At 53.8% G+C, this 26,053-nt stretch overlaps 1 pseudogene; it reads right to left on the reverse strand.

Moving 5' to 3' along the window:
- Window positions 1–371: 371 nt before the first annotated feature.
- Window positions 372–26,053, reverse strand: part of LOC129523889 (rho GTPase-activating protein 23-like) — a 30,228-nt pseudogene continuing 4,546 nt past the window's right edge.

The following is a 26,053-nucleotide window of genomic DNA, read 5'->3' on the forward strand; positions in this document are numbered from 1 at the left end:
GCTTCTGGGCGTGGCATCCCTGGTCTCCAGAGAGTGTCGGTCCCCAGCCCGGATGACTAGCAGTGGTGAGACTCGGCAAAGAGAGGCCGCAGGGTCTGTGGCACTGCAGGAGGGCAGCAATTTGATGCCCAGGTGTCCAGGCAACGGGGCGGGCCCTGGGCCCAGTGAGTGCCTCCTTCCTCCTGAGAAGGGGCTTTAGGATGGGAGGGGCATGGACTGCTGGGGTAAGTGGATAACAAGCAGGGGTAACTGGCATGTCAGTGTGGGGTCCTCACAGTCCGGGACATTCTGCCTGCCTCTGTGCCCACCCAGCCTTCTTATCATCACCCGCCACTGTTAGTGACCGAGGCCGCGACACTGCACTGTACCCTTTAAATCTCCAACAGGTCTGCTGGAGGAGGGGAGGGGGAGGAGAAGAGAAGGGGGTGGGAGGAGAGCACGGGGAGAGGAGGAGGGAGAGGCGGGGTGCAAGGAGGAAAGGAAGAAAAATTAAAAAGAGGAACATGCCCAGAAGGACACAGCCAGCCCATGAGAAATTAAAGGCTGAGGAAAGAAACCAGTGAGAGAGAGGGAACAAAGCTCCGACCCTGCCCGGGGCAGGGCAGCTGCGCAGACAGGAGGTGGGCACGGGGCAAGCTGGACTTCCCCAGGGAGGGAGAAGGCCCCCAACAGCCCCATCTCCATGGTGGCTGGCAGGGGAGGGCCCCGCTGGGGTGGCACAGGGAAGCTGGGCATCTGGCCAGGCATCTGGGACCCTCAGGAATGCAGTGTCCACCCTCCCGCCTCCCCACTCCCAGGGCCCTGCGCTCACCTGACCCCAGGTCGCCAGGGGGCACTGTCCTGCCAATGTTGGGCACTGCCTGAGGCTCCTTGTCACCCACAGGGGCCTGCAAACAGGAGGCGGGGTCAGCTGGCATGCCCTCGGATGCTGGTCTGCCGACCCCCCAGAGGGGTGTGCCCTGATGACAGAGCCCGTGTCTCCTCCATCAGACCGGGCTCACTGGGGCAGGGACCGTCTCCCTCATCAGCCGGACGCTCTTGAGGATGATTCTTACATGTCCCCTGTTAGACAGTTTTGCACCTTCCTCAACATCTCGGAACTGCGAAGACCAGAGCGGCCCCTTCAGCTAGGGGCAGGAGCTGTGTCTCCTGCACCAGACTGGAACTTCTCCAACCTAAGTCCTTCTCAGTAGCCCAGAGGGCAGGAGCTGCCTTTACTCCTGAATTGGGTTCCCTCTGAGCAAGGCCTATATCTCCCCCATTTAGACTGGGGATTCCTGAAGGCAAGCTTTGTGCTTCTCTATCAGACTAGGGGCTCCTGAGGAGAGGGTCTGTGTTTCCTCCATCAGACTTGAGGCAAGCTTCAAGGACAGACACCTTCCCCAGCTTAAGTCCCGCTGCCTGCCCCACCCCCAAGGACTGGGGGTCACCCCAGACCAGTCCCCATGCCAACCCAGCCCGCGGCATCACTTACTCTCTCTGCCTTGTCCTCTTCGTCACTGAAGAACCAGTCTGACTGCAGAGAAGACAAAAGGAAGCAATGAAACCAGCATGGGAAAGAAGAGTCTCTTCCACCTGCTCATTCCAGAGGACCCACTCAGGCGGCAAGGGGGGCCTCTCTCTCAACAAACCCCAGGCTGGCGGGGCTGCAAAAGAGGGCTCAGAGGGAGCTTGACGGACCCTAAAACCTGACTCCACAGACTATGAAAAACCCTGGGGGAGAGAAAAGGTGGGACCCCAGTGTGGGAGGACACACGGCAGTGAATGGGAGCGGCCACCTCAGACGGGAGATAGGCTTAGGGAGAGCTTCACTTTTACTTGCTTTTCTCTAAACACTGTCCTGGGCACACCCCTATGGTATACTCCCCACAGCGAGCCGGGAGGCAGGGATGCACCAGTGCCGTTAGTGTTGGCCAGGTCCATGGCTGTGACAGCTGAGCGTGCCCCACGCCACCTGCCACCCATGGGTGCCACACTGACAACAGGGGTGTCACGTACTCAGCCCAGAAAAGGAAAATGACAGGAGAAAGGTGTTGGAGGTTTCCTGAGGGGCAGGAGGTGAGAGCTTTCTCATAAAGGCCAAACGAGAGAAAATAAAGACCCCGACAGTTTAATATATTTTGTAAAATTTGAGAATCTTTAAGATAAAATTCTAAGTTTTCTGAAAAAAAAAAATCCAGATTGCTTATAAATGAACACGTATCACAGGTACTTGGAACTTTCAGCAGCAAGACACAAGAAGACAGGACAAGAAAGTAAGTTTTGATGTGTTGAAGGAACCTAGAATTTTATACTCTGCTAAAATCTCATTTTAAAAAATGAGAATGTAAAATAGAACTATTTTTTTTTTTCCAACAGAATCTCACTCTGTCACCCAGGCTGGAGTGCAGTGGTGCAATCTTGGCTCACTGCAACCTCTGCCTCCTGTGATCAAGTGATTCTCTGGCTTCAACCCCCCCGAGTAGCTGGGATTACAGGTGCATGCCATCACGCCTGGATAATTTTTGTATTTTTAGTAGAGATGGGGTTTCGTCATGTTGGCCAGACTGGTCTCAACTCCTGACTTCAAGTGATCTGCCCACCTCCACCTCCCAAAGTGCTGGGATTACAGGCATACCACAGATTGTTTTAATCACCCCTTAAGTGAACCTCCTGCTCTCTGGAACCACCACACCTGGCCTTGAAATAAAGCTATCCTGAGACAGCAGAAAATTTACTACACAAAGACTCTCTTAACTGAATACTTGAGCAAGTAAAGAGATGAACTTCGGCAAGCTCCAAGAAATAACTAAGGCACTTTTGGCTTTTATTGTATTTATTTATTTGTTTTTGAGATAGGGTCTCTCGCTGTTATCCAGGTTGAAATGCTGTGGCATGATCTTAGCTCACTGTACCCTTGCACTCCTGGGCTCAAGAGATTCTCCCACCTCAGCCTCCTGAATAGCTGGGACTACAGGCATGTGCCACCTCGCTCAGCTAATTAAAAAAAAAAAAATTGTAGATTTTGCGATTACAAGCATGAGCCACTGCACCCCACCACTTTTGGCTTTTAGATGTGGTGGAAGGAAGACACAGAAACTGATAAGCATTAGAAATTGACAGTGACAGGCCGGGTGCAGTGACTCACACCTGTAATCCTAGCACTTTGGGAAGCTGAGGTGGGTGGATCACCTGAGGTCAGGAGTTTGAGACCAACCTGGCCAACATGGTGAAGCCCTATCTCTACTAAAAATATAAAAATTAGCTGGGCATGGTTGTGTGCACCTGTAATCCCAGTTACTCAGGAGGGTGAGGTGGGGGAATCACTTGAACCTGGGAGGCAGAGGTTGCAGTGAGCTGAGGTCGCACCACTGTACACCAGCCTGGACAAGAGTGAAACTCCATCTCAAAAAAAAAAAAAAAAAAGAATAAAAATTAAGGCAATTACCCTTTTCCCCCCTCAACACCTATGAAAGAACAGGAACAGGCAATTTATAATCTCATTATATAGACTTAAAACACACAAGGAATATTGTATATATTTAAGGATAGCCATGCATTTACAGTAAGTGGAAGGTGTCCTGGAAGGACACATATTAGCCTATTAAGAGTGGGCACCTAGGGGAATGAAGAGGGGAAACAAGGGGACTTGCCTGAGCATGCGCCATGAGCCTCAGTTATTATTGCTCATGATCTGACGTGTGATTAACTCAAACAGCACAGGAAGGCCAGAAGGGAAACAAAAAAGAGATAGAAGAGAAGAGAGCAAAGGAAGATAAGAAAAATGCAAGCTCTGGCCAGGCACAGTGGCTCACACCTGTAGCCCCAGCACTTTGGGAGGCTGAGGCAGGTGCATCAGCTGAGGTCAGGAGTTCAATACCAGCCTGGCCAACAGGGTGAAACCCCAGCTCTACTAAAAATACAAAAATTAGCCTAGCATGGTGGTGTGCGCCCATAATCCCAGCTACTTGGGGGTGCTGAGGTGAGAGGATCACTTGAGCCCAGGAGCCGGAGGCTGCAGTGAGTGGAGACCGCATCGTTGCACTCCAGCCTGGACGACAGAGTGAGACTCTGTCTCAAAAATAAAAAGAAAAGAAAAAGAATAATGGAAGCTCTGGAGTCAGTCATCTTGGTTCAAGTTCACCTTAGCCAAGTTACTTTCCCTCTGTAGGTCTATTTACTTATCTCTAAAATGGGCATGATGTGAATACCTCCTTCTAGGCCTGAGGAGGATTGAGATGAAATACTGTATGGAAAACATTGAGTGCAGCACATTGTTAATGTATAATAGATGTCAGCTACCGTTATTCAAAAGTGCGGCTTCCAGAGGCAGGCTGACCAGGGGGAGCCTGAGGATCGGCCCAAAGAAGCCAGCCATTAACTCAGGTTGGAAGGTGCCCAGAAGTACTCTGCAAGCCACAGCATCTACAGGAAGCGCCCGGGTGGCCACGGCTCTCAAGACGAATCCACACTAGTTCCTGCCACCCTGTTTCTGCACGTGCTGTTCTTTCCGCCTGGGATGCCCTTTCTCCCTGCTCTGCCTGGCTAAGTTCTCATCATGGTCCTCTAAGGCAGTTCAAGAACTCCATGACTACGACCCCAGCCCTGCACCCAGGGCCGGGGTGGGTCCTTCTGTGGGGCTTCCTTGGACATAGCCCAGAGCACAAAGAGACGCAGCTCTTACTTTGATAAACATTATTTCATCAAAGTAATAAAATAATAATGAGAAGCATCATTTTATGGATTTTGTGTGTGTGTGTGTGTGTGTGTGTGTGTGTGGCAGGGTCTCACTCTGTCACCCAGGCTGGAGTGCAGTGTCACAGTCTCGGCTCACTGCAGCCTCCCACCTCAGCCCCCAAGTAGTTGAGACCACAGACATGCACCACCACACCCGCTGGCAATATTCCTTCTGAGCAGGCTCCCATTCACCTCCGTGTTCCCAGCACGGGGATCTGTCTCTGGCGTGGAATAATGACCACGACAAAGAGGATGACAGTCAGTTCTCACACAACACTTAGGACCTGCCAGGCACCGCTGCGAGTGCTTTAGCAGACATTCACAACGATGTGCGGTAAACAGTATTGTCATGTCTACTTTACAGATGTGGAAACTGAGGCACAACAGGTAAGGAACTTGTCCAAGGCCACACAGCACATAGGAGCAGCCTGGACCCAGAGCCACTTCCATCAATCCCCCCACCCCAGGGGGCATTTGGCAATGTCTGGAGACTTTTTTGATTGTGACAACTAGAGTGATATTCCCAGCATCCAGCAGGTAGAAGCCAGTGATGTTGCTAAATGTCCTATAACACACAGACCAGCCTCCCACAATAAAGACTTATCTGGACCCCAGCGGTCACTAGTGCTGAGGCTGAGAAACATTAGGTATCACTGCCTTTGTTGAGTGAGTCCCTAAGCAAATGCCCTGGGTGATCTTTGTTTGGGTTCCATTTGACTTCGTAAACATAGGTAGGGGCTCCTGGCAACCTGCCCGCTGCAAGATCAGACATCGAGGTTTGCTCTCCTCTCTGCTCTGCCATTATCTTGCTGCGTGGCCCTGGGCAAGTCACTGTTCCTCTTTACCCCTCAGTTGCCACCCTCTTTCCAAGCTGAAGACTGGTCTGGGTGCCCCAAGTGACAGCAGCACTGCCCTGGCTATGGAGCCTCCGGGCTAGACAGAGCCGGCACGCTTGGGTAGGCAGGCTTTCAGGGCTTGCAGAGTGGGTGGCTCATTCCCTCGACAATCATCCAGGGCTGGTTATGTTCAATTGCCAAGGAGACAGAGAAGGGAAGGACACTAGCTCAGTTAGCTTTCGGGAATGAATCTCTGAGTAGAAAAGCCCAGCCTGGCCGGGCGTGATGGCTCACACCTGCAATCCCAGCACTTCGGAAGGCCGAGATGGGAGGATTGCTTGAGTCCAGGAGTTCAAGACTAGCCCTGGCAACATAGTAAGACCTCATCTCTACAAAAGAATACAAAAATTAGCCAGGTGGTGTGGTGGTGGCATCTCTAGTCCCAGCTACTCAGGAGGCTGAGATGGCAGGATCGCCTGAGCCTGGAAGTGGGCTGTATCTGCCCACTGCACTCCAGTGTGGGTGACAGACTGAGACTCTATCAAAAAAACAAACAAACAAAAAAAAAAAGCGAAAAGAAAGAGAGAGAAAGAGAAAGAAAAGCCCAGCCTGATGTAACCTCAATTAGCAATTTACTCATTCATTTATACTCCACAAACACTGAGTATCCACTGTGTGCCAGGTGCTAGTGTCAGTGCTAAATCAGACAAACTCCACCTTCTCCACCCTGCCCAGAGCAGGGACTCCCCATTGGGGCTTTGGCCTCCTTCCTCCCTGAAGGCTGCAGTTCCTGACACCTCAGCTGACCTCAGACCTTGGGCTTCCAGGGGCTTCTCCAGGAGCACAGAGCCAGACACCCACTCTTCCCTGCTGCTGCCCCCAAAACACACACTCATGGGAGGTTCCGGGGCTCCCTGGTGCCCTGGAGAGCTAAGCTTTCCCAAGGCCTCATCAGGATCCCCGACGCTGCAGGGCAGCCCTGGCCTCCCAGACAGCTCTGGAGTGGTGTTCCTAGTGTCCGGATGCAGCAGGCTGTGATGCTCCCTCCTGTGGCTCGGAGCCCTGAGCATGCAGTGAAGGAGGGAGATGGGCAACCAAGGCTGTTAACATGGCTCAGCTGCCCACCACCTCGCCTCCTTACCCTGGCCCTCTCCCTCCGTCCCAAGCCAGCTCAAGGAGGGACCTAGGAGTCTGGCCTTTGGATTGATAGCAGGAGGAAAGCACAGGCTTTGGTCAGTCAGGTCTGGCTTGAAATCGTGGGCTGCCACGTATTAGCTGTGTGACCATGAGCAAATTGCTTTGCATCTCTGAGCCTGTTTCCTCCTCTGTAAAATGGGGGTGATAGGGCCCAGCTTTCCTTCCGTGAAGTGTCTAAAGGGGGCTTGGGACTGAGGCTTCCCTTCCTCTGACCAACTGCCAGTCTTATTTCCCCTGGCAGGAGGGGCTCTGTTCTCATCCTTTGTGGGCTGTAACAAGAATTGGAAATGGAAAATCTATGATTCATAATGACATCCGTGTGTGCCCCAGAAGGCGGCAGTGCTGCCTTAGGGTTGGGCTCTGGAAGACCAAGGCCTCCTGCGCCCTCTGCTGGCCACTCTGGGTTCTCCTCCGCCCATGCACAGTAACAAGAACCTACAGGACAAGGGCTGTTGGCATCCAGGAAGCCATGAGAAGGGAGGTGGCCAGCCCAGTACATGCCAAGCACTGGTGCAGGATCCTGCCTCAGGCCAAGGCCCTGTGCCCTGCCCCATCCACCCCTTGTTACCATGGACATCACCACTACCTCCCCATAACCTCAGTGGGGCCAGCAGGGAAAGTCACTAGAGCCGGGGCCTTCTGATGTCAGGCCAGACCTTGGCCACCGTCTGCTCGTGTCTGCCAGGACACCTCTCCAGGGGCCACCTTCTGAAGCTTCCCCTTCCGCCCTCCACCAGTAGCACCTTCCCCACCCTTCCTCCTCTTCTGCCTTTCCCAGGCATCTTGGACGCTCGGGGGCCTCTCGACTCTCCTGCTGGGGACACAACATCCCAGGGCAGCAAGGATTCCAGGATCCATTCCTGCCTTGCCTTGAAATGCAGCCCATGGCTTTGGAGGAGTATATACCACCCTAGCAGCATGCTCTAAAGCTGCCGAGCCCTTCCTGGGGCACACCCCGCCAGGCTGAGCAAGAGCGAGGGGCTCAGAGGAACATGGCCTGGGCCACAGGGGCTGCCGGGCACCCCCCCAGAACAGGGGCTTACGTGCTGGATCAGTGTCTCCACGATCTTGTAGCTGTCAGGCATGTGGGTCACCATGTCTGTCATGTTGTCCTCAGATGTCCTCACCATTGTCGGCCCAAAGACCAGGGCCAGGTTCCGGGGTTCTATCTGGGCAGCAGGGAGAGCAGGTCACTGTCAACATCCTGAACTCAGTTCTCCCTCACTCTGGCCCCTAAGGCCTCTGTCCCCAACTACATCCTCACCAGTCCCCAGCTTAAAGGGTGGACACCCCCTTGTATGGGCATGGAGATGCTTGATGAGTAGAGCACAGGCCAGATTTCAACCCCTTTCATCCCCAGGCCCAGCAGCCATGAGCAGTGCCCAACCTGCACACCTATACAGGGCAGCCCTGAGTGGTCAGTGCCAGCAGTGGGAGACCCCGCAGTAGGAAATATGTTAGAGGTCCCAGGGGTTATTTTAGGCCTGGGAAAATATCTGATCACTTGCAGGTGCCTGTAATCCCAGCTACTCGGGAGGCTGAGGCAGGAGAATCGCTTGAACCCGGGAGGCGAAGGTTGCAGTGAGCTGAGATTGTGCCAAGGCACTGCAGCCTGAGCAGCAAGTGAGACTTCATCTCAAAAGAACAAACAAACAAAAAACACAAAAAATCCTATCACTCCCCTCATTTTCCCCACTGCAGAACCAGAAGGCATAAGGGGTTTGATGAGGAAAATGCAATGCGAGGGACTTGAGCTAAGTCGGAGGATGGCAATGCATCGGATATGGGGGGCCGGGGTTACCTGCCTCTGGAAAGCCCTCAGAAACTCAGGAGATGGCTCTCTGGGGGAAAGCACTGACCAGCATGTAGGAGTGGGATGGGGACGGAGCAGTCATAGAAGGAGGGCGTGCCTAGAGGGGCCTGAGTTACTGGACCTTCAGGAGCTCAGTGCGTGCTGAGGGCACCCACACAGTAAGTCCGTGCTTGCCTCCCCCAGACTCCATGCGGGACTCCCACCCACCTTGTTTTTCTCAGAGTGGTCAGCGATGGTCTTTAGATGGTCCACAAGGAATCTGAGCGTTTCATAGTAGTGTCCTGGGAGATCCCGGATCTGAGCAGGAGAGAGGAGGGGCATGGGGACAGGCTGTAAGGGCCTGCCCCTGTCCCCCGTCACCACCATGCCCCAAAGATCTCCCACTACCATGCCTCAGGGAGTCTGGAACCTATCCTCTGATCCCCCGTTCTCTTGTATGGATGGGGAAACTGAGGCCCTGAGTGGAGCAGGGCTTCTCCAAGGCCACAGGGGTCATGGGCAGCACCGGACTCCCTGCCTCCTGGGACAGAGGTGCTCAGGCAGCTGCCCCACCTCGTGCCTGGCAGCACCTCTCGCTCCTTACCAGCTTCCGCAGCGTCCTCATCCACTCCCACATGTCCTCAATGCGGTTGGCCTCGATGAAGTCGTTGTATTTGTCTAGAACACAGCAGAGACTCTTTAGAGAGGTGGGCGCAGCACCTTCCCCTGTTCTCCGGGCCGAGGGCCCTGCTGGGAGGGCTGTGTTTTGAACTCCTCCAGTTCGGGGGCTCCAGCGTGGGCGACAGCCTCTTGTGTATGTGAACACACCCACCACAGCTGCACTCACCACAGCTGCACTCACCACAGCTGCACTCACCACAGCTGCACTCACCACAGCTACACTCGGGTGTGCACCTGACCTGGGGTAGCCCAGCTGTGTTCATTTGGGAGGCAATATGGTCTGAGCTGCATGCTGATCCCAGAAAAGGGGTCCCTGCCCCCATCTCCAGGACAGGGACACCAAGGTTCAGCAGGTCAGAAGAGAAGGGCACCTGGAGAGGAGGAGGGGCTTCAGACAGCCTCGACCAAGGATTCCCCCAACTCCCTTCAGAACAAGTCCCTGGGGACCTTTAAAAAATGGAACATGATAAGCCTATTCTGAAATTCATCTGGATGAGCTAATGCACAAAGACAGCCAGGAATAGTTTTTAAAGAAAGAGTAACCTGGGAGGATCTGCCCTACCAGGGACTGAAACATCCTGAATGGATGGCACAGCTGAAGCCGGCTGGCACGGCAGAAAAGGCAGAGCAATGTTAAGGCTAGAAAGGGGGGAAGGGGGCCATGTGGATATTTATTATACGATAAAGGCAGCACTTCCAATCGGGGGGAGGGATGGGGGCCTCAACAGATGTCCCCGGGACAAATGGCTACCATCAGGGGCGGGGGGGATCATTTCTAGCTCACAATACACAAATGCAATTACACGGCAGAGCCAATTGTGAAAATTATAAAAGCACTGGGGAAAAAATAAGAAAATATTTTTATAATCCTAAGGCCATCCTAAACATGAGATGCAGAATCTATGAAGAAAAGATGAACAGCTTTGGTCACATTTTAAACAATTGTTTTCAGCCAGGCACGGTGGCTCACATCTGTCATCCCAGCACTTTGGAAGGCTGAGGTGCATCAGCTGATCACTTGAGGTCAGGAGTTCAAGACCAGCCTGGCCAATGTGGCAAAACCTCATCTTTACTAAAAATATAAAAATTAACTGGGCATGGTGGGAGGTGCCTGTAATCCCAGCTACTTGGGAGGCTGAGACAGGAGAATGGCTTGAACCCGGGAGGCGGAGGTTGCAGTGAGCCGAGATCATACCACTGCACTCCAGCCTGGGTGACAGAGTGAGACACTTTCTCAAAAAAATAAATAAAATTAAATAAAAATAAAATTAAAAATTGTTAGGCAGGGCGCGGTGGCTCACACGTGTAATCCCAGCACTTTGGGAGGCCAAGGAGGGTGGATCACCTGAGGTCAGGAGTTCGAGACCAGCCTGGCCAACATGGTGAAACCCCGTCTCTACCAAAAATACAAAAATTAGCTGGGCATGATGGTGGGCACCTGTAATCCCAGCTGTTCGGGAGACTGAGGCGGAAGAATCGCTTGAACCCAGGAGGCAGAAGTTCCAGCGAGCCGAGATCACACCATTGCACTCCAGCCTGGGTGACAAGAGTGAAACTCTTTCTCAAAAAACAAAACAAAACAACAACAACAACAAATTTGTTTTCAGTTTCTGTACTGCAAAGTGAAAAGGCAAATGGCAGGCCAAAGCAAATATTTGTGAAAACTAACAAAGTGTTAATATGTGTAAAACACAAAGAGCTTTTCTCCCACAAATCAACATAAGAAAAAAATAAACAACCCAACAGAAAAATGGGCACATGGTCTGATCAAGCAATTACAGAGAAAATAGAAACTGCCAATATGCTAATGAAAAAAGATTTAATCTCCCTAGTAATGAGGGCAATGAAAATAAAAACAATAATGAGATACCATTTCCCTTATCTGATTAGAAAAGTTTAAAATATTAATACTATTTAATGCTGTCTGGGTGAGGTGGCTCAAGCCTAAAATCCCAGCACTTTGAAAAGGTGAGGTGCGATGATCACTTTAGACCATGAGTTGAAGACCAGCCTGAGCGATGTAGTGAGACCCTGCCTCTACCAAAAAAAAAAAATATATTTTTTAATTAGCTGGGTATGGTGGCACAAACCTGTAGTCCCAGCTACTCAGGAGGCTGAGATGGGAGGATCACTTGAGCCCAGGAGTTTGAGGCTGCAGTGAGCCATGATTGCACCACTGCATTCCAGTCTGGGCAACAGAGCAAGATCCTGTGTCAAATAATAGTATTTTTATTTTTATTTTATTGTATTATTTATTCATTTATTTTGAGATGGAGTCTGGCTCTGTCACCCAGGCTGAAGTGCCGTGGTGCGATCTCGGCTCACTGCAACCTCTGCCTCCTGGGATCAAGCAATTCTCCTGTCTCAGCTTCCCTAGCAGCTGGGACTACAGGCACCCGCCACCACACCCAACTAATTTTTGTATTTTTAGTAGAGACGGGGTTTCACCACAGTCAGGCTGGTCTTGAACTCCTGACCTCAGGTGATCCACCTGCCTCAGCCTTCCAAAGTGCTGGGATCACAGGCATAAGCCACCATGCCTGGCCTTCAAATAACAATAATAGTTATAATATCCAATGCTGTTGGGGATGTGGAGAGACAGACTCCTACATCGTTAGTGGGAGTCTAAACCAGGGTCTCTTTCTCAGAGTGCAATTGACACTGGTCTCAGAAAGGTTCGCCGGGACTTTGACCCAGCAATTCTACATCTAAGAATCTCCTTAGAGGGCACAGATCCAGGTGTGCAAGGACTTATTCAAGGAAAGCCATTGCAACAGGTTGTGTGATAGCAAACATTTGAAGACAAGCTAAATATCCATCAATAGAGGAGTACTTAAAGAAATTATAGTCTATTCAAACCATGAAATTCTATGTGGCTGATTTAAAAGAAGAATGAGGTAGAGCTCTCTGCACTGACATGAATGAATCTCAGAATTACAACTCTGCTTTTGTTAAAAACAATTCAACCAGCGGTGTGCTGGAGCCCGCTCACACCAGCTCCTGAGAGCGACTGTGTGCCTCTCTTCCCAGTTCCATGTTGGTGACATCATGTTGGTGGCTTTAAATACACCATGGTAGGAGTATTTACACCATGGAAGCTGGAAAACGCTAGGCATTAGGGCTTTTTTCCCCCAGAGACAGATGTTAAACATCTGCCAGCACACCCCTGAACCCATCCAACTCCAAACCCCATGCAGGCACGTGTTTATCTCTGCCATGCATATAAGAGGGCCAGGAGAGAAACACAAAAGATTGTGAATCAGCAGTTCAGCAAACGGCCAAAGCCCGTCGGAGCCCGACGCCTGGGGTGGAATCCTGGCTCTGCCATTTACAACCTGTGTGACCTTGGGCAAGGCATTAAACCTCTCTGAGCCTTGGTTTCCTCATCCGTAGAGGGAAGACAATAGCATCTTCCTCATGGAGTTGCTGTAGGGAGTTGCGCTTGGCACACACTAATGCTCAGAAAGTGTTAGCCACAACCTCCCGTGAAAGGGAGCAGGAGAGTCACAGGGTCCTGTGCTGTTTTCTTTATTCACATCTGTACAATCTATGTTTTTTTAATAAGCTTTTGTGTTAAAAAAAAAAAAAAAAGCCAGCTTGGTGGCTCGTGCCTGTAATCCCAGCATTTTGTGGGGCTGGGGCAGGCAGGAGGATTGCTTGAGCTCAGGAGTGCAACACCAGTCTGAGCAACATAGTGAGAAACTCCCCCCATCTCTGAAAAAAACTTTTAAATTAGCTGGGTGTGGTGGTGTTCACCTGCTGTCTCAGCTACTCAGGAGGCTGAGGTGGGAGGATCGCTTGAGCCCAGTAGCTTGAGGCTGCAATGAGCCGTGATTGCACCACTGCACTTCAGCCTGGGTGACAGAGCGAGACTGTCTCCAGAAAAAAAAAAAAAAAAAGAGTAAAACCAACAAACCAAATGCAAAAGTAGTGGTCAGGGTGCGGCACAGACTGGTATCCCCTCCCCACTCCCACTTCCACCTACTACTCACCATCAGTGAAAAGAGGCTCGGGCAGCTTTCGGAAGAAGGACTTGAGCAGGCTGCTGATCACATTGAGGTCTTGCCAGCGCTGGGGGAGGAGTCAGATGTCAGGCCACAGGCAGGCCTAGCCCAATGCCCATGCCTCTACGATCATTCACCCCAGAGCCCAATCAAGCCCACCAGGCCCTCCCTGGGACCCACTTAGACTAAGCTCTCTACTCATCAGGATGGTGGCAGCAGACCTGAGTCCCCAGAGAGATCCTGTGTCCACACTCACACTTGGCCCCAGTACCTCCCTGCTCCTGCCAGCACGTGGGCTCCAACACCTCCCCATTCACAGAAAGTCCCAGGCACTGTGGGGACACAGTGAGTGGCAGCTGCTGCCTCCACTGGGCACAGTTTAAGCATCCGTGACACAGCAGTCATTCGTGCTGGCTCCTTCCTGTCTCAGGTCCTCTGCATCTGCTGGTTCCCTCAACCAGAACTTTCCTCCCCGCCTCCACACAACTGGCTCCTCATCCCCGCCTAAAAGTCACTCTTCAAAGAGGACTTCTCTGACCCTCATAGCTAAAGCAGCCACCTTCACCACTGCCCTGTCACCTGCACCCCAGCCCTGACTTTGTTTCCTTCATGGCGCTCAACGCAATTTGTCATTATTTTCTGCTTTTGTTTCTATGTTCATGACTGTCTCCCTGCAGGACTGTAAGCTCCAGGAGGAGCCAGGATCCCATCTGTCTCATTTCCCACTGTGCTCCTATCACCTAGGACAGTTAACCTGATACTTACATGGCCCTATATCAGTAGTTCTAACAGAAGGAGGCCATTTTGTCCCCCAAACTCCCACTCCACCCCCAGAGGACATTTGACAATGTCTGGAGTCATTTTGATTTTCCCAACTGGGAGATGCCACTTGCATCTAGTGGATCGAGGCCAGGGATGATGCCAAATTTCCTCCAATGCACAGGGCAACCCCACACAACAAATAATTGTTCTTCCCAAAATGTCCATTGAGGTTGAGAAACCCTACTCTAAAATAAATGGTTGTTGAGTACAAGAACTAACGGCCGGGTCGTTGTCCCTTCTGTCCTCCAGGGGGCACCATCACCTCACACTGCAACCAAGTCGGGCACAGCCGCCTCGCTGGGAATGGCTCAGAATAACTCAGGCCCAGAAAGCGACCTAATACCCCCAACAAAGAGACAGAGCACAGCAGTACACACACTCATTACAATGGATCCACAGCTTAATGCCAGACAATCCCATAAACAATACACTCCCCACAGGCTCACCAGGGGTTAGATTCATCCCCCACTACACTTACTCCCAGCACGACCCACAACAAATGACACAATGATATCCAAGACAAAACAACACACCCAGTATACCTTGTATGCCCCTGGCTGGCCCTGCCTTGGACCAGCTGCTTGCCAGCACGGCCCCCTCATCTCACACACACCCAGTGTGGCTCCTGCCCACCCGACTCCGTTACCTCCTGGCCCTCAGGTGTGAGCTCCTCTCATCTCCCAGTTGCCGAACCCAATGCCCTGGCCAGTGCTTTCTGGCTCCTCCAGAGTGAAGTGTCTGCCCTCACCCCAGCCTCACAAGCGGCCCTCTCCTTCTGTCCCACTCAGAGCATGGCCCCTGCTGTTCTGTGACCCACCCTTGGTCATCCCATGCCCCAGCTGTAGCAGGACCCATGCCATTCTCTAGTCCATGCTCAATCTAGTTCCTGTTTATGCCCTCGCCCCATGCAAGGGACTTTCCACACCCCAAATCCAATGGATCCACTCCCTGAGATGGTCCCTCCCTTCCACCTCTCCTCATGCTGCCCTACTCCCTGGTTTCTGCCAGGGGAAGATACCACCAGCCCCAGCTCAAACATGCAGCTCTTCCTCGCCCCTCCTTCCTCCCTCTCATGCAGCCAACTCTTAGGGTTGCTCCCATCCTCCCCCTTCCCCCGGGACCACCAAGTCCTCCCGACACTTAGCGCTTCCATAGATCAGTGACTTCTCCCCAGACCCCTGCCCTCCGCATTCGTATCCAATGGACATGAGCAGAAGCATTACTCTTTCTTTAACTTTGTTCTCACGATGCCTTCCCAGATTAAGAACCATCAAAAGCTCCGTACTGTCCATCAGATCAAGGTCAAAGTCTTCAGTGAACCCATCAAATGCCCTCTCTGTCCCCCTGGGGCCTCACCCTCCCCACCTCCAAGCCTAGGAGGTAGATCCACTCTCTGTGCTAACCCTCAAGCCCTCCCTGGCCCTTGCTGGGGTTTTGGAAAAATGCCATTATCTCACACCCCAAAAGGCTTCCTGTCCACCTGCCCCTCCTATTCATTCCTCCAATACTCAAATCCTCCAGCCACCACCTGCTCCAGCCTGAGCACCCTGTCCTTCCTCATCACAGTGTGGTCCCTGATGAGAGATCATCTTTTTCTCTTGTCCACAATTTCACACACACTTGTCTCAGCTCCTCACTCTCCAAGGACAGGAAGACTTGTGTATTCCATGAGCCTTCACTTGTGTGACTCATGGGACATCACTGCCCATATTCATGGTTTTCCAAAATATCTTTTTTATCAGAGCCCCTTTGGGCAAATAAAATTGTACGTGAAAACCCAGTACAACAGACAGGGCAAAGCAGGGTTGCTCTAGCAAGGACAGGGGGTCCTGACCTGCCCCTGGCCTCCCATGCCCCTCTGGGGAACCCTAGGACTCTGTGGAACACCCTTTGAGAATCGCCGGCCCTGCTGGAAACACTTAAGTGTGATTGCAGATCCTTTCACAGGCTGGTCTCATCTCGCCTGATCAGCCACTTCTCTTTCCATGTTGCAGCCACCCAAATTGCTGGCCATTCTAGAAAACATCATATATTCCCCTTTTTCTAAGCTGGCAGTTTGTAAAACATGGTCTGTAGGCAATATCTAGCCACAGCCTGCTTCTGGATGGCCCTTGAGCCAAGTATGGTTTTTACATTGTTAAAGGATTAGGAAGAGAAGGAGGAGGAAGAGAAGGGGGGAATGCAACAGAGCAAACTACAGCAGAAAATATTTACTTTCTGCCTTCTACAGAGAAAGCTGGTAGACTCCTGGCACACTTTCCACATCTACACCATTGTGCAGGCCATTCTGCTGCCTGGAATGCCCTCACCTGGCTTTCACCGGCCTTTGGTGAAATCTACTCATCCTAAACACTCGGACAAAACTGCCGTCTGTGAGCCTCTGCCTCAGAGCTCCCCAGGCCATGACTGCATTTACTTGGTCAGCTTCAGCCTGGGGTGATGCCCATCCCCAGGCTGGCCAGTGGGGGCAGGTCCCATCTTGCCCATCTTGGTGTTCTGGACCAATGCCGGGCATGTCATAGGGCACAATGCATGCAACACAATAGACCACAGAACTCTCCAAGCGGAGCACCTCCCACACACCATCTCAGCCCCCCTTCCACAGACCCCCCAGCTTCACCCACCTCATCCTGCAGGTTGATGTCACCAGGCCCGCGGTTGAGCTGCTCCTGTAGGCTGGACACCACTGCATTGTTGCCGGGCACTCGGTAAAAGCCTGTGGACTCCAGCCCTCATGCCTCCACAATGCGACAGCATGCAGCCACGATTAAGGGGGCATGCTGGGGACACAGGGGAGGGGTGTTAGGGGGGACAGGGGCCAGAGGAGCTGGGGAGGCCAAGAAGGGGACAATGCAAGGCCCAGAGCTGCTGCCAGGAACCCTTGGGGGGAACAAAAGGCCCTTGCTGCCTCCAGTCTGGGAGCTAAAAATGACACCAAGGCCTCTCCATGGTCTGAGAAGGAGCCGGGCTCAGCCTCAGCCCTGCTGCTCCCTCCCTGGGAGGCCCGGGGCAGGTGGGGGCCTTCCTCTCTCTGGGCTGTTTTCCCAGCTGTGCTTGTACAATGAGGTGAAGAGCTGGTTCCATGTCCCTTGCTGCTCTGACCCTCTGTGCCTCGGTCTCCCCCTGCCGGGCCTGCTCTGGCGTGTGGCAGAGATCCACCTGGTTCTCCGTAGCTGGCTGGCACTCCTCCAGCCTGACCCCAAACGCCCTTGGGGTGGCCTTCTTATTTTTCTTGATAATGTTGATGCCCCAGGGGGTTTTGGTGGCTGCAGCACTGTCATCTGAAGTGGGGGAGACAGAGCCAGAGTGAGCTGGAGTATCCAGTAGGGTCACACATATTCACTGCCACATTCACACATATGGAGTTATGGGGATTCCATCAGAGAAGAAACCAGATGCCCAGGGCTGATGGGACATTGTATGGCAAGAGAAAAGGCCTGAAGTGGAGGATGCTTACCCCAAAGGAGAGGCCCAGAGCAATGCAAGGACTTCCATGTGGCTCGTGGGCCAAAACTACAAGGCAGAAGCCATAGAACTTTGTTTCTTTAGAGACAGGGTCTCTGTCACTCAGGCTGTAGTGCAGTGGTATGATCATAGCTCAATGCAGCCTCAAATTCCTAGGCTCAAGCAATCTTCCCTGCCCAGCCTCCAGAGTGGCTGGGAATATAAGCTCATACCACCACACCTGGCTGATTAAAAAAAAAATTTTTTGCCAGGCGCAGTGGCTTATGCTTGTAATCCCAGCACTTTGGGAAGCTGAGGCCGGCAGGACCACATGAGGCCAGGAGTTCAAGACCAGCTGGCCAACATGGCAAAACCCTATCTCTACTAAACATACAAAAATTAGCCAGGTGTGGGCCGGGCGCGGTGGCTTATGCCTGTAATCCCAGCACTACAGGAGGCCGAGGCAGGCGGATCACAAGGTCAGGAGATCGAGACCATCCTGGCTAACATGGTGAAACCCTGTCTTTGCTAAAAATACAAAAAAAATTAGCCAGGCGTGGTGGCGGGTGCCTGTAGTCCCAGCTACTCAGGAGGCTGAGGCAGGAGAACGGCGTGAACCCCAGAGGCGGAGCTTTCAGTGAGCCGAGATCACGCCACTGCACTCCAGCCTGGGCAACAGAGCAAGACTCCGTCTCAAAAAAAAAAAAAAAATTAGCCGGGCGGGGTGGTGCATGCCTGTAATCCCAGTTACTAGGGGGACTGAGGCACAAGAATCGCTTGAACCCAAGAGGTGGAGGTTGCAATGAGCTGAGATCATGCCACTGCACCCTAGCCTGAGTGACAGAACACGACTCTGTCTCTAAATAAATAAATAATATATAAAAAAATATTTTGTAGGGATAGGACCTTGCTATGTTACCCAGGCTGGTCTCAAACTCCTGGCCTCAAGCAATCCTCCAGCCTCAGCCTCCCAAAATGATGCTGGGATTATAGGTGTCAGCCGTCATGCCTGCTGGCCCAAGGGAACAACTTTCTTTTTTTTTTTCTTTTTTTTTTTGAGACAGGGTCTCGCTCTGTCACCCAGGCTGGAGTGCAGTGGTGTGATCTCGGCTCACTGCAACCTCCACCTCCCAGGCTCAAGTGATTCTCGTGTCTCAGCCTCCCAAGTAGTTGGGATTACAGGCGCACACCACCACGCCCGGGTACTTTTATTGTATTTTTTTTTTTGAGACGGAGTCTCGCTCTGTCACCCAGGCTAGAGTGCAGTGGCGTGATCTTGGCTCAATGCAAACTCCGCCTCCCAGGTTCATGCCATTCTCCTGCCTCAGCCTCCTGAGTAGCTGGGACTACAGGTGCCTGCCACCACGCCCAGCTAATTTTTTGTGTTTTTTAGCAGAGACGGGGTTTCACCGTGTTAGCCAGGATGGGCTCGACCTCCTGACCTCGTGATCCACCTGCCTCTGCCTCCCAAAGTGCTGGGAGTACAGGCGTGAGCCACCGCGCCTGGCCTTTTGTATTTTTAGTAGAGTTGGGGTTTCCCCATGTTGGTCAGGCTGGTCTTGAACTCCTGACCTCAGGTGATCTGCCTGCCTTGGCCTCCCAAAGTGCTGGGATTACAGGTGTGAGCCACCTTGCCCAGCCAGGTAAGAACTTTCTAATAGCCAAAGTGAGGGAAATGGGAAAGGTTGCTCTTGGAAAGGGTGGGCCTCTCATCCCTGCAGAGACACCAGCAAAGATTAGAGCAGGGATGTCAGGGAGGGGAATCAGGCTCCAGGCCCTTCCACCCCGAGACCCTGAGAGCCCCGAGAACCTCACAGGCATGCACACGCAGACAGACATACCGGTAACCCTGGCACACAGTCAGACACACACGAGCAGACACAGCCCAACACACACACACATGCTCTCCCCTCCCAATGCCCTCTGCCCCAACACACCACCCTGTCTCAGTGGCCACCTTCCTACCCTTGCTCCCTGCGGGCAGGTCCTGAGTCCTGAGGCCACGTGCCACACTCTGCTTGAGGAACTCAGACTTGAGGCCCCCAGGCTGCGAGAGCCTTTGGGGGAGGAATCAGCTTTGGGCCCAGAGCTATGGCTGTGTAGGAAAAAGGGGGAGAGGAGAGGTCTTCACTTGGGGTGGCCAGGCAGGCCACCCACCCTGGCCTCCTGCCCCTCGGGACCTCCCCTCCACCCTGAGGCAATGCCTCCATGCCTAACCAGCCTGGAGACCCTGGATACCCTGGATACCCCTTCCCCCAGCAGAGGGCAGCCTTGGAGGTGGGCCAGGAAGACATCCTTTGCCTTCAGCCCCCTACCACCCCCACAGAGGAGACTGCTCCACGAGGGCTGGGCCTCACCTCACTTTGCAATAATCATTAAGCTTCTTGCTGATCAGAGCTTGGTTGGCACAGCCAGGGTCCTGAAGCAGGAGAGGAGAGAGTGAATCATGTGAGTGCCCACAGCCAGCCCACCCCAGGGCTCATCCCTAGTCCTCCTTCCCCTCTTGTCCACCTGCGAGGTAGACAGCCCAGACCCTGGAGTTAGAAAGACCAGGCCTGGACTCCCCAGCACCCTCTCACCAGCTGAGGCCTTGGGGAAGCCTCTTAGCCTCTCTGAGCCTCAGTCTCCTCGGTAATAAACATGGGGGCCTAACAGGGAAGGCTCAGGGCTGGGTGCAGAATCATGCAGCACTCGCCACCGTCCTGGCAGACGCTGAGCAGGCATGGAGGAGGTGCCCCAGGAGGGACTGCTAATGCCATAGTGATGGTGACTTGGGACCCCCCTGACTAAGCCTTGTTGGGGACAGCCAAGCCAGGCCCCCAGAGGAGGAGGCCCAAATTCCAGGTGCCTTCCTCCCTGCAGTGGGGAAAGCTGTTCCCGGGAGAGCAGAGCCTGGTCAGCAAGAGGATGTGTCCTCAGCAAGAGGCCATGCACTAGCACCCCCTCCCATGGCCAGAGCAGGCCCAGGCCCACTGCACTCTTGGCAGAGACCCCAGGCCCGGGACGCCCACATGACTTTTTGTGGGTGTCTCAAGGCACTTCTGTGCAGGTTCCTGGCCAAAGAAGTAAACAGGGAGGAATCCCTACCTAGGTCCCTGGAGTGTAGCTACGGCTGACCACAATGGGTGCCATTAAAAAAAATTTTTTCAGCTGGGCGCAGTGGCTCACACCTGTAATCCCAGCACTTTGGGAGGCTGAGGTGGGAGGATCACGAGGTCAGGAGATCAAGACCATCCTGGCTAACACAGTGAAACCCCGTCTCTACTAAAAAACAATTAGCCGGGCATGGTGGCATGTGCCTATAGTCCCAGCTACTCGGGAGGCTAAGGCGGGAGAATCACTTGAACCTGGGAGGCGGAGGTTACAGTGAGCTGAGATCATGCCACTGCACTCCAGCCTGGGCAACAGAGCGAGACTCTCTCTCAAAAAAAAGAAAATTCTCCCAAAATCCCTGCCGAGGCCCTTGGCTCCACCCCTGCCCACCTGTGGCCAAAGGCCAAGCCTCTCGGCCTCCTCACAAGGTCAATGTGTTCATCCCCCTGCAGACAGGCCCACCCAGTGCAGTTCTGTTGTGGGGACACTCATGCCCTAACACACTCCATAGGAGGACCCTGTCTTCCTCGCCTCCTGAGAAAAGCTGAGACTGGCCTGGAGCTGACCACTCCACACCAGAGCCTGCTCAAGGCGATCCTAACACAGTCACAATAATCCCTGTCATCATTAGGGTCAGGATGGTGACTGCCGGTCCCCGCATCCGAGGACGCCAGGTCCTCCGTGAGCCCTGCCCTTGCACCCTCCTCACCCCGAAACCTAGGGGGACACAATCACGAGGTGCACTCCTGTCAGTCCCCCTTTCTAGCAGAGGGAAGTGAGGCTCAGAGCGGACATCCCAGGTCCACAGCCGGTGAGAGGCCACCCCACCAGCCCTCTGTGGCCGCTGGGCTGGCTGGGCCCTCACCTCACCCTCGGCCCTGCTGTTCTCCCAGATCGCTCTGATCCAGCCCAGCATGTCATCCCAGTCCTCAGCCTGAAAGAGATATTCACAGAAGTCAGCCGTGATCAGCCGGAACACGTGCCTCCTCTTGGTCTCGCTGTAGATGTCCACGAGTCAGGAGCCGATGCAGACGGGCGCCGCCTCGTGTTCACCTGCACCGGCCGCTGCAGCCCCCGCCGCCGCCGGCCTGGGCTCCCGCTGCTCCTTGCTCAGCGAGAGCGAGTGCGCCCGCAGCGCGGCGTACACCCGCTTCCACTGGCGCAGGCCGCTGCCCGCTTTCTGCAGGGAGACACGGGGTTGGGGGAGACAGGAGTGGTGAGAGGCCAGTTCTTCCCACTGCTCTCAGAGTAGCAGACAGAGGACAGCCCAGGGATGGACCCCACGCTGCCTACCAGAAGCCCCCTGCTCCACCCGGCTAGACCTGGGCAGCCTCCTGCCCACAGCCCACCAATGCTTTCTCAGCCCCTGGCCTGCCTAGACACCCCTACCCATCACCCTAAAGCCCCCCAGCAGACCCCAACCCTCTCCCCTTCTAAACACCAGCATCAACACTCACCGAGCGGTGGCAATGCTCACACACCCAGCATGGCCCTCCGTACATGAAATCCTCGGGAAGCCATTTGCAGCCCACGCCCCTCCCCAGGCTGCCCCTCATCCCAGCAAACCTGCTCAGAAGCCGTCCGCACTCTTAGAGGGTTGTTCTCCCCACTTTCCTGCCGCCCACCCAAGACTCCGCTTGCCCAGAAGCTCCTCTTAGGGACATCCAGAACCGCCATGTGGCCAAAGCTAGTGGCTGCTTCTCCCCAACTTGCCTTAACCCCTCGGTGGCATCTGACACAGCCGGCCCCTCCTTCCCTCTCCAGACCCTGTCTCGGCACCTGAGACCCCATGTTCCCGGCTTTCTTCCTAATGCCACTGGCTCCTTCCTAGTCTTCTCTACTTCCCCTCCCCCACCCTCTACACCTGTAGTTAAACAGCCAGGAGACTCGTCCCCACGGGACATTTGTGTGGAGGGAGCTGGAGGGTGTGCTATGGCATCTGAGGGATGCGGCTAAACATTGCACAATGCACAGGACAGCCTCCCCCAACAAGGAATTATCTGGCCCAAAATGTCAGCAGAGGTGAAGGTAACAGACCCCGCCCTAAAGGAGGCGGAGCTCCAGAACTTTGTCCTGACTCTCCCCTTCTCTCCTCTCCCTGCACACCTCCCTCAAGGATGTCACCTGTGCCGTGCCTTTAAACCAGGTCCATCTGCTGATGGCCATTCCCCAGCCCAGCGTCTCCCCCAGCCACAGTCCGGCACCCCCACCCTGCTCAGTGTCTTCATTTGCAGGTCCCATGCGCACTTTGCACAATACTTGCCAGGCCATGTGATTTCTTACCATCAAACCTCTTCTCCACTCTCTACCCCCATCTTTTCCAGCCCAGTCAATCCATCCAGTTGCCCAGAAACCTGGGAGCTGCCCTTGACTCCTCCCTTTTCCTCGCCCTTGACATCCATCCATCAGGAAGTCACAACTGTCCTGCCTCCAAAACATCCCCTGTCTCTGTCTTTCCTGCCAGAGGAAAGACATCTTTCCACGTCATCAACGCCTCTTGCTTGGAGGATGCACAGACCTTCCCAGTCTCTACTCTCGCTCCTGCAACCATTCTCCAGCAGCAGCTGCAGAGATCATGTTAGAATGAAAAGGAGATCACATCTCTCCCCTGCTCAGCATCCTCTCAAGAGATCCCATTGCCCTCAGAATCAAATCTAAGGTCTCCTGTGGTCTGTCCGTGCCTTTCTCCAAATTCATCTTCACACCTTTCTCATTATGTCAAGCCAGGGGGCCCTTGCAGGTGAGCGAGCCAAGGCTTTCCTTTCTCAGGGCCTCTCCGCTTGCTGTTCCTTCTGCCTAAGCCCCCCTCTGTCACTTCTATATGTGGCTGCTTCCTTCTTCCCCTTCAGATCTGAGCTCCAGCATCACCAACGTCACCTCCTCAGTGAGGCCTTCTCTGGCCATATTTTTCCCTCAATGCAGCTCCCGCTTCTGATCAGCTTGATCCCTTCCAAGAACTTACTGCAGCCTCAGGCTGTCCTGGGGACAGGGAGCTTGTCCGTCCTCTCATTTCCATATCCCAGGGCCTACAGCAGCATGCAAGCGCTCATCAATATTTGCTGAATAAATGAATTAATGATCCTTGGAGCACCCTGAGGGCAGGAGCTCCATCTCCCATCAGACCAAGAGCTCCTCTCTGCTGGCTGGTGGCTCCACATGCAGCACAGGCCTCAGCTTTCTGAACAAACCAGACAAAGAGACCCCATGGCTGGCAGATGGGCACAGCCCACATCTGGCCTCCCATCATGTGGATCCTGAGCTGTGAGCCCTGCTCATCACAGAACTGCTGAAGGGGGACAGGGACATTCAGAGTAGGAGACAGCAGAGCCCTCCAGGGAGAATTTTAATGTCACAGTGAGGTGGTGACAAGGGCACCTCTCTGAGGCTAAACCAGTGGCACGACCTAGGACAAGTCAACCGCACTTCCAGGCCTCAGTGTCTCCGGCTGTTAAATGAGTGAGGGAGTTGGTCACCAAGGCTGCATGCAACTCCCATGCTGGGGCTGAGGCTGTGGGGACAAGCCACTGTCCCTTTCCCTCCTCTGCCTAACAGTCCGTGTCTCTGAAAGAGGCTGGGGCTGAGAGGGAGCACAGAGAGGGTGCCCACGGCCTGGGTGGACCAAGGGCCTGAGGCTGACTTGAAGACTCTCCTCTAATGTCCAGGCCACGGCACCAAGGGAACAAGTGACATCGGGTTTTGGCCAGCAAGGGAGTGGAGGCCTGGTCCTCCAGAACTGGCCAGTGAGCAGGAAGGGGACAGCTCCTGTCCCTGAACTGGGCTCAGGGCCCCCAGGAGCTGAGGGTCAGGCTCCCCAGCAGGGGGAGCCAGCCACCCTCACAAGGACCCTTCATGTGGCTCACACGTTAGACTGGAAGGGCTGGCCCACATGTGGCTCTCCTCGCACAGTGCATGTAGCTGGTCCCTCCTTGCCTCATGGCTCCCACCCCACGGGTCGCTGCCAACTTGCTGGCTCTTTTTGGACTCTGTCGGCCTCCCCGGCCCCCCCACTTCTCTCAAGGCTCAGCCAGGTCTCTTGCCTTCTTCCTTCAAGCACCTGCGCAGAGGCACAGGTAACTCGTCGGTGCTGACAGACAAAGGCCGTCCCCAGGTGGGCCTCCCTCTAGTACCACGCCCTCAGAGCCTCTGTCCCCAGGACATCTCCACTGGGGTCTGTCCCAGGGCCCTCAGACTCACATAGCCCCAGTGGAGCCACTTGGCTTCCTCTCCCCAAACCTGCTCCTCCAGTGTGCCATGGCCCAGGGAGGGTCCCACCACCCACCACCCTCCCTCAGCCCAAGCCAGGAATCCAGGAACCTTATCGCCTCCTCCTCCTTCCATACCTCCCAGCAGCCAGCAAGCCCTGGCTGTCCTTCCCATGGAATCTCTCTCTAAAGTGTCCGCTCCATCTGGCCCCACACCACCGCCTTGGGTCTGGGCCCCCAGGCTCACTCACCTGGACAAGGGCAATGGGATTGGCTCCTCCTGTCACAGACATAACCCCAGTCTCCTGCCAGCCCCAGCCCACATTTAAAACCCTGGACAGAACCGGGCACGGTGGCTCACGCCTACAATCCAAGCGCTTTGGGAGGCCAAGGCAGGCAGATCACTTGAGGTCAGGAGTTCGAGACCAGCCTGGCCAACATAGTGAAACCCAGTCTCTACTAAAACTACAAAAATTAGCTGGGTGGGTGCCTGTAGTCCTAGCTACCCAGGAGGCTAAGGCTCGAGAATTGCTTGAACCTGGGGGGCGGAGGTTGCAGTGAGCTGAGATCGTACCACTGAACTCCAGCCTGGGCAACAGAGTGAAACTCTGTCTCAAAAATAGATAAAATAAAATAAAATAAAATAAAATAAAATAAAATAAAATAAAATAAAATAAAATAAAATAAAATAAAATAAAATAAAATAAAATAAAATAAAATATAAAATAAAATAAAATAAAATAAAATAAAATAAAATAAAATAAACCCTGGACAGGCTCTTCCTGGGTGTCAAGGCCCCAGAGTCTGGGCAGGTGCCCAATTCCCCAGCTTATCTTCCACCTCTCGCCCTGGCTCCCAGCACACCTCTCCCCACCTCTCCCCGGGACCCTCTAAGGAGACATCTTCCCTGTCAGGCCCCTCCACTGTCTCCGTTTTGTGGCTTCTCATCCTTTCATGTCTCAGCCTCTGGATACCTCCCTACCCACGCCCACCCACCCCTGCACCCCGGTGTCACAGCAGTCTATGCACTTGGAACCATGATGCCACATGCATTCTCTCTGCTCGACAGGAGCCCCAGGAGGGCAGGGCTGCCCTGGCTCCCTCACCACTAACTCCCCAGAACCTCTACAGAGGCTCCCGAGCAGGGAGGCCTTAGTCATTCTCCACAGAGGAGCGCCAGTCCCGCCTCGACTTCACCCTCACTTAGTCCACAGCAGCCCTTGGGGTAGGATAACATTGTTCCCATCATACAGATCAGAAAGTGGC

Source organism: Gorilla gorilla, chromosome 6 (assembly GCF_029281585.2).
Source record: "Gorilla gorilla gorilla isolate KB3781 chromosome 6, NHGRI_mGorGor1-v2.1_pri, whole genome shotgun sequence".
Classification (NCBI taxonomy): Eukaryota; Metazoa; Chordata; class Mammalia; order Primates; family Hominidae; genus Gorilla; species Gorilla gorilla.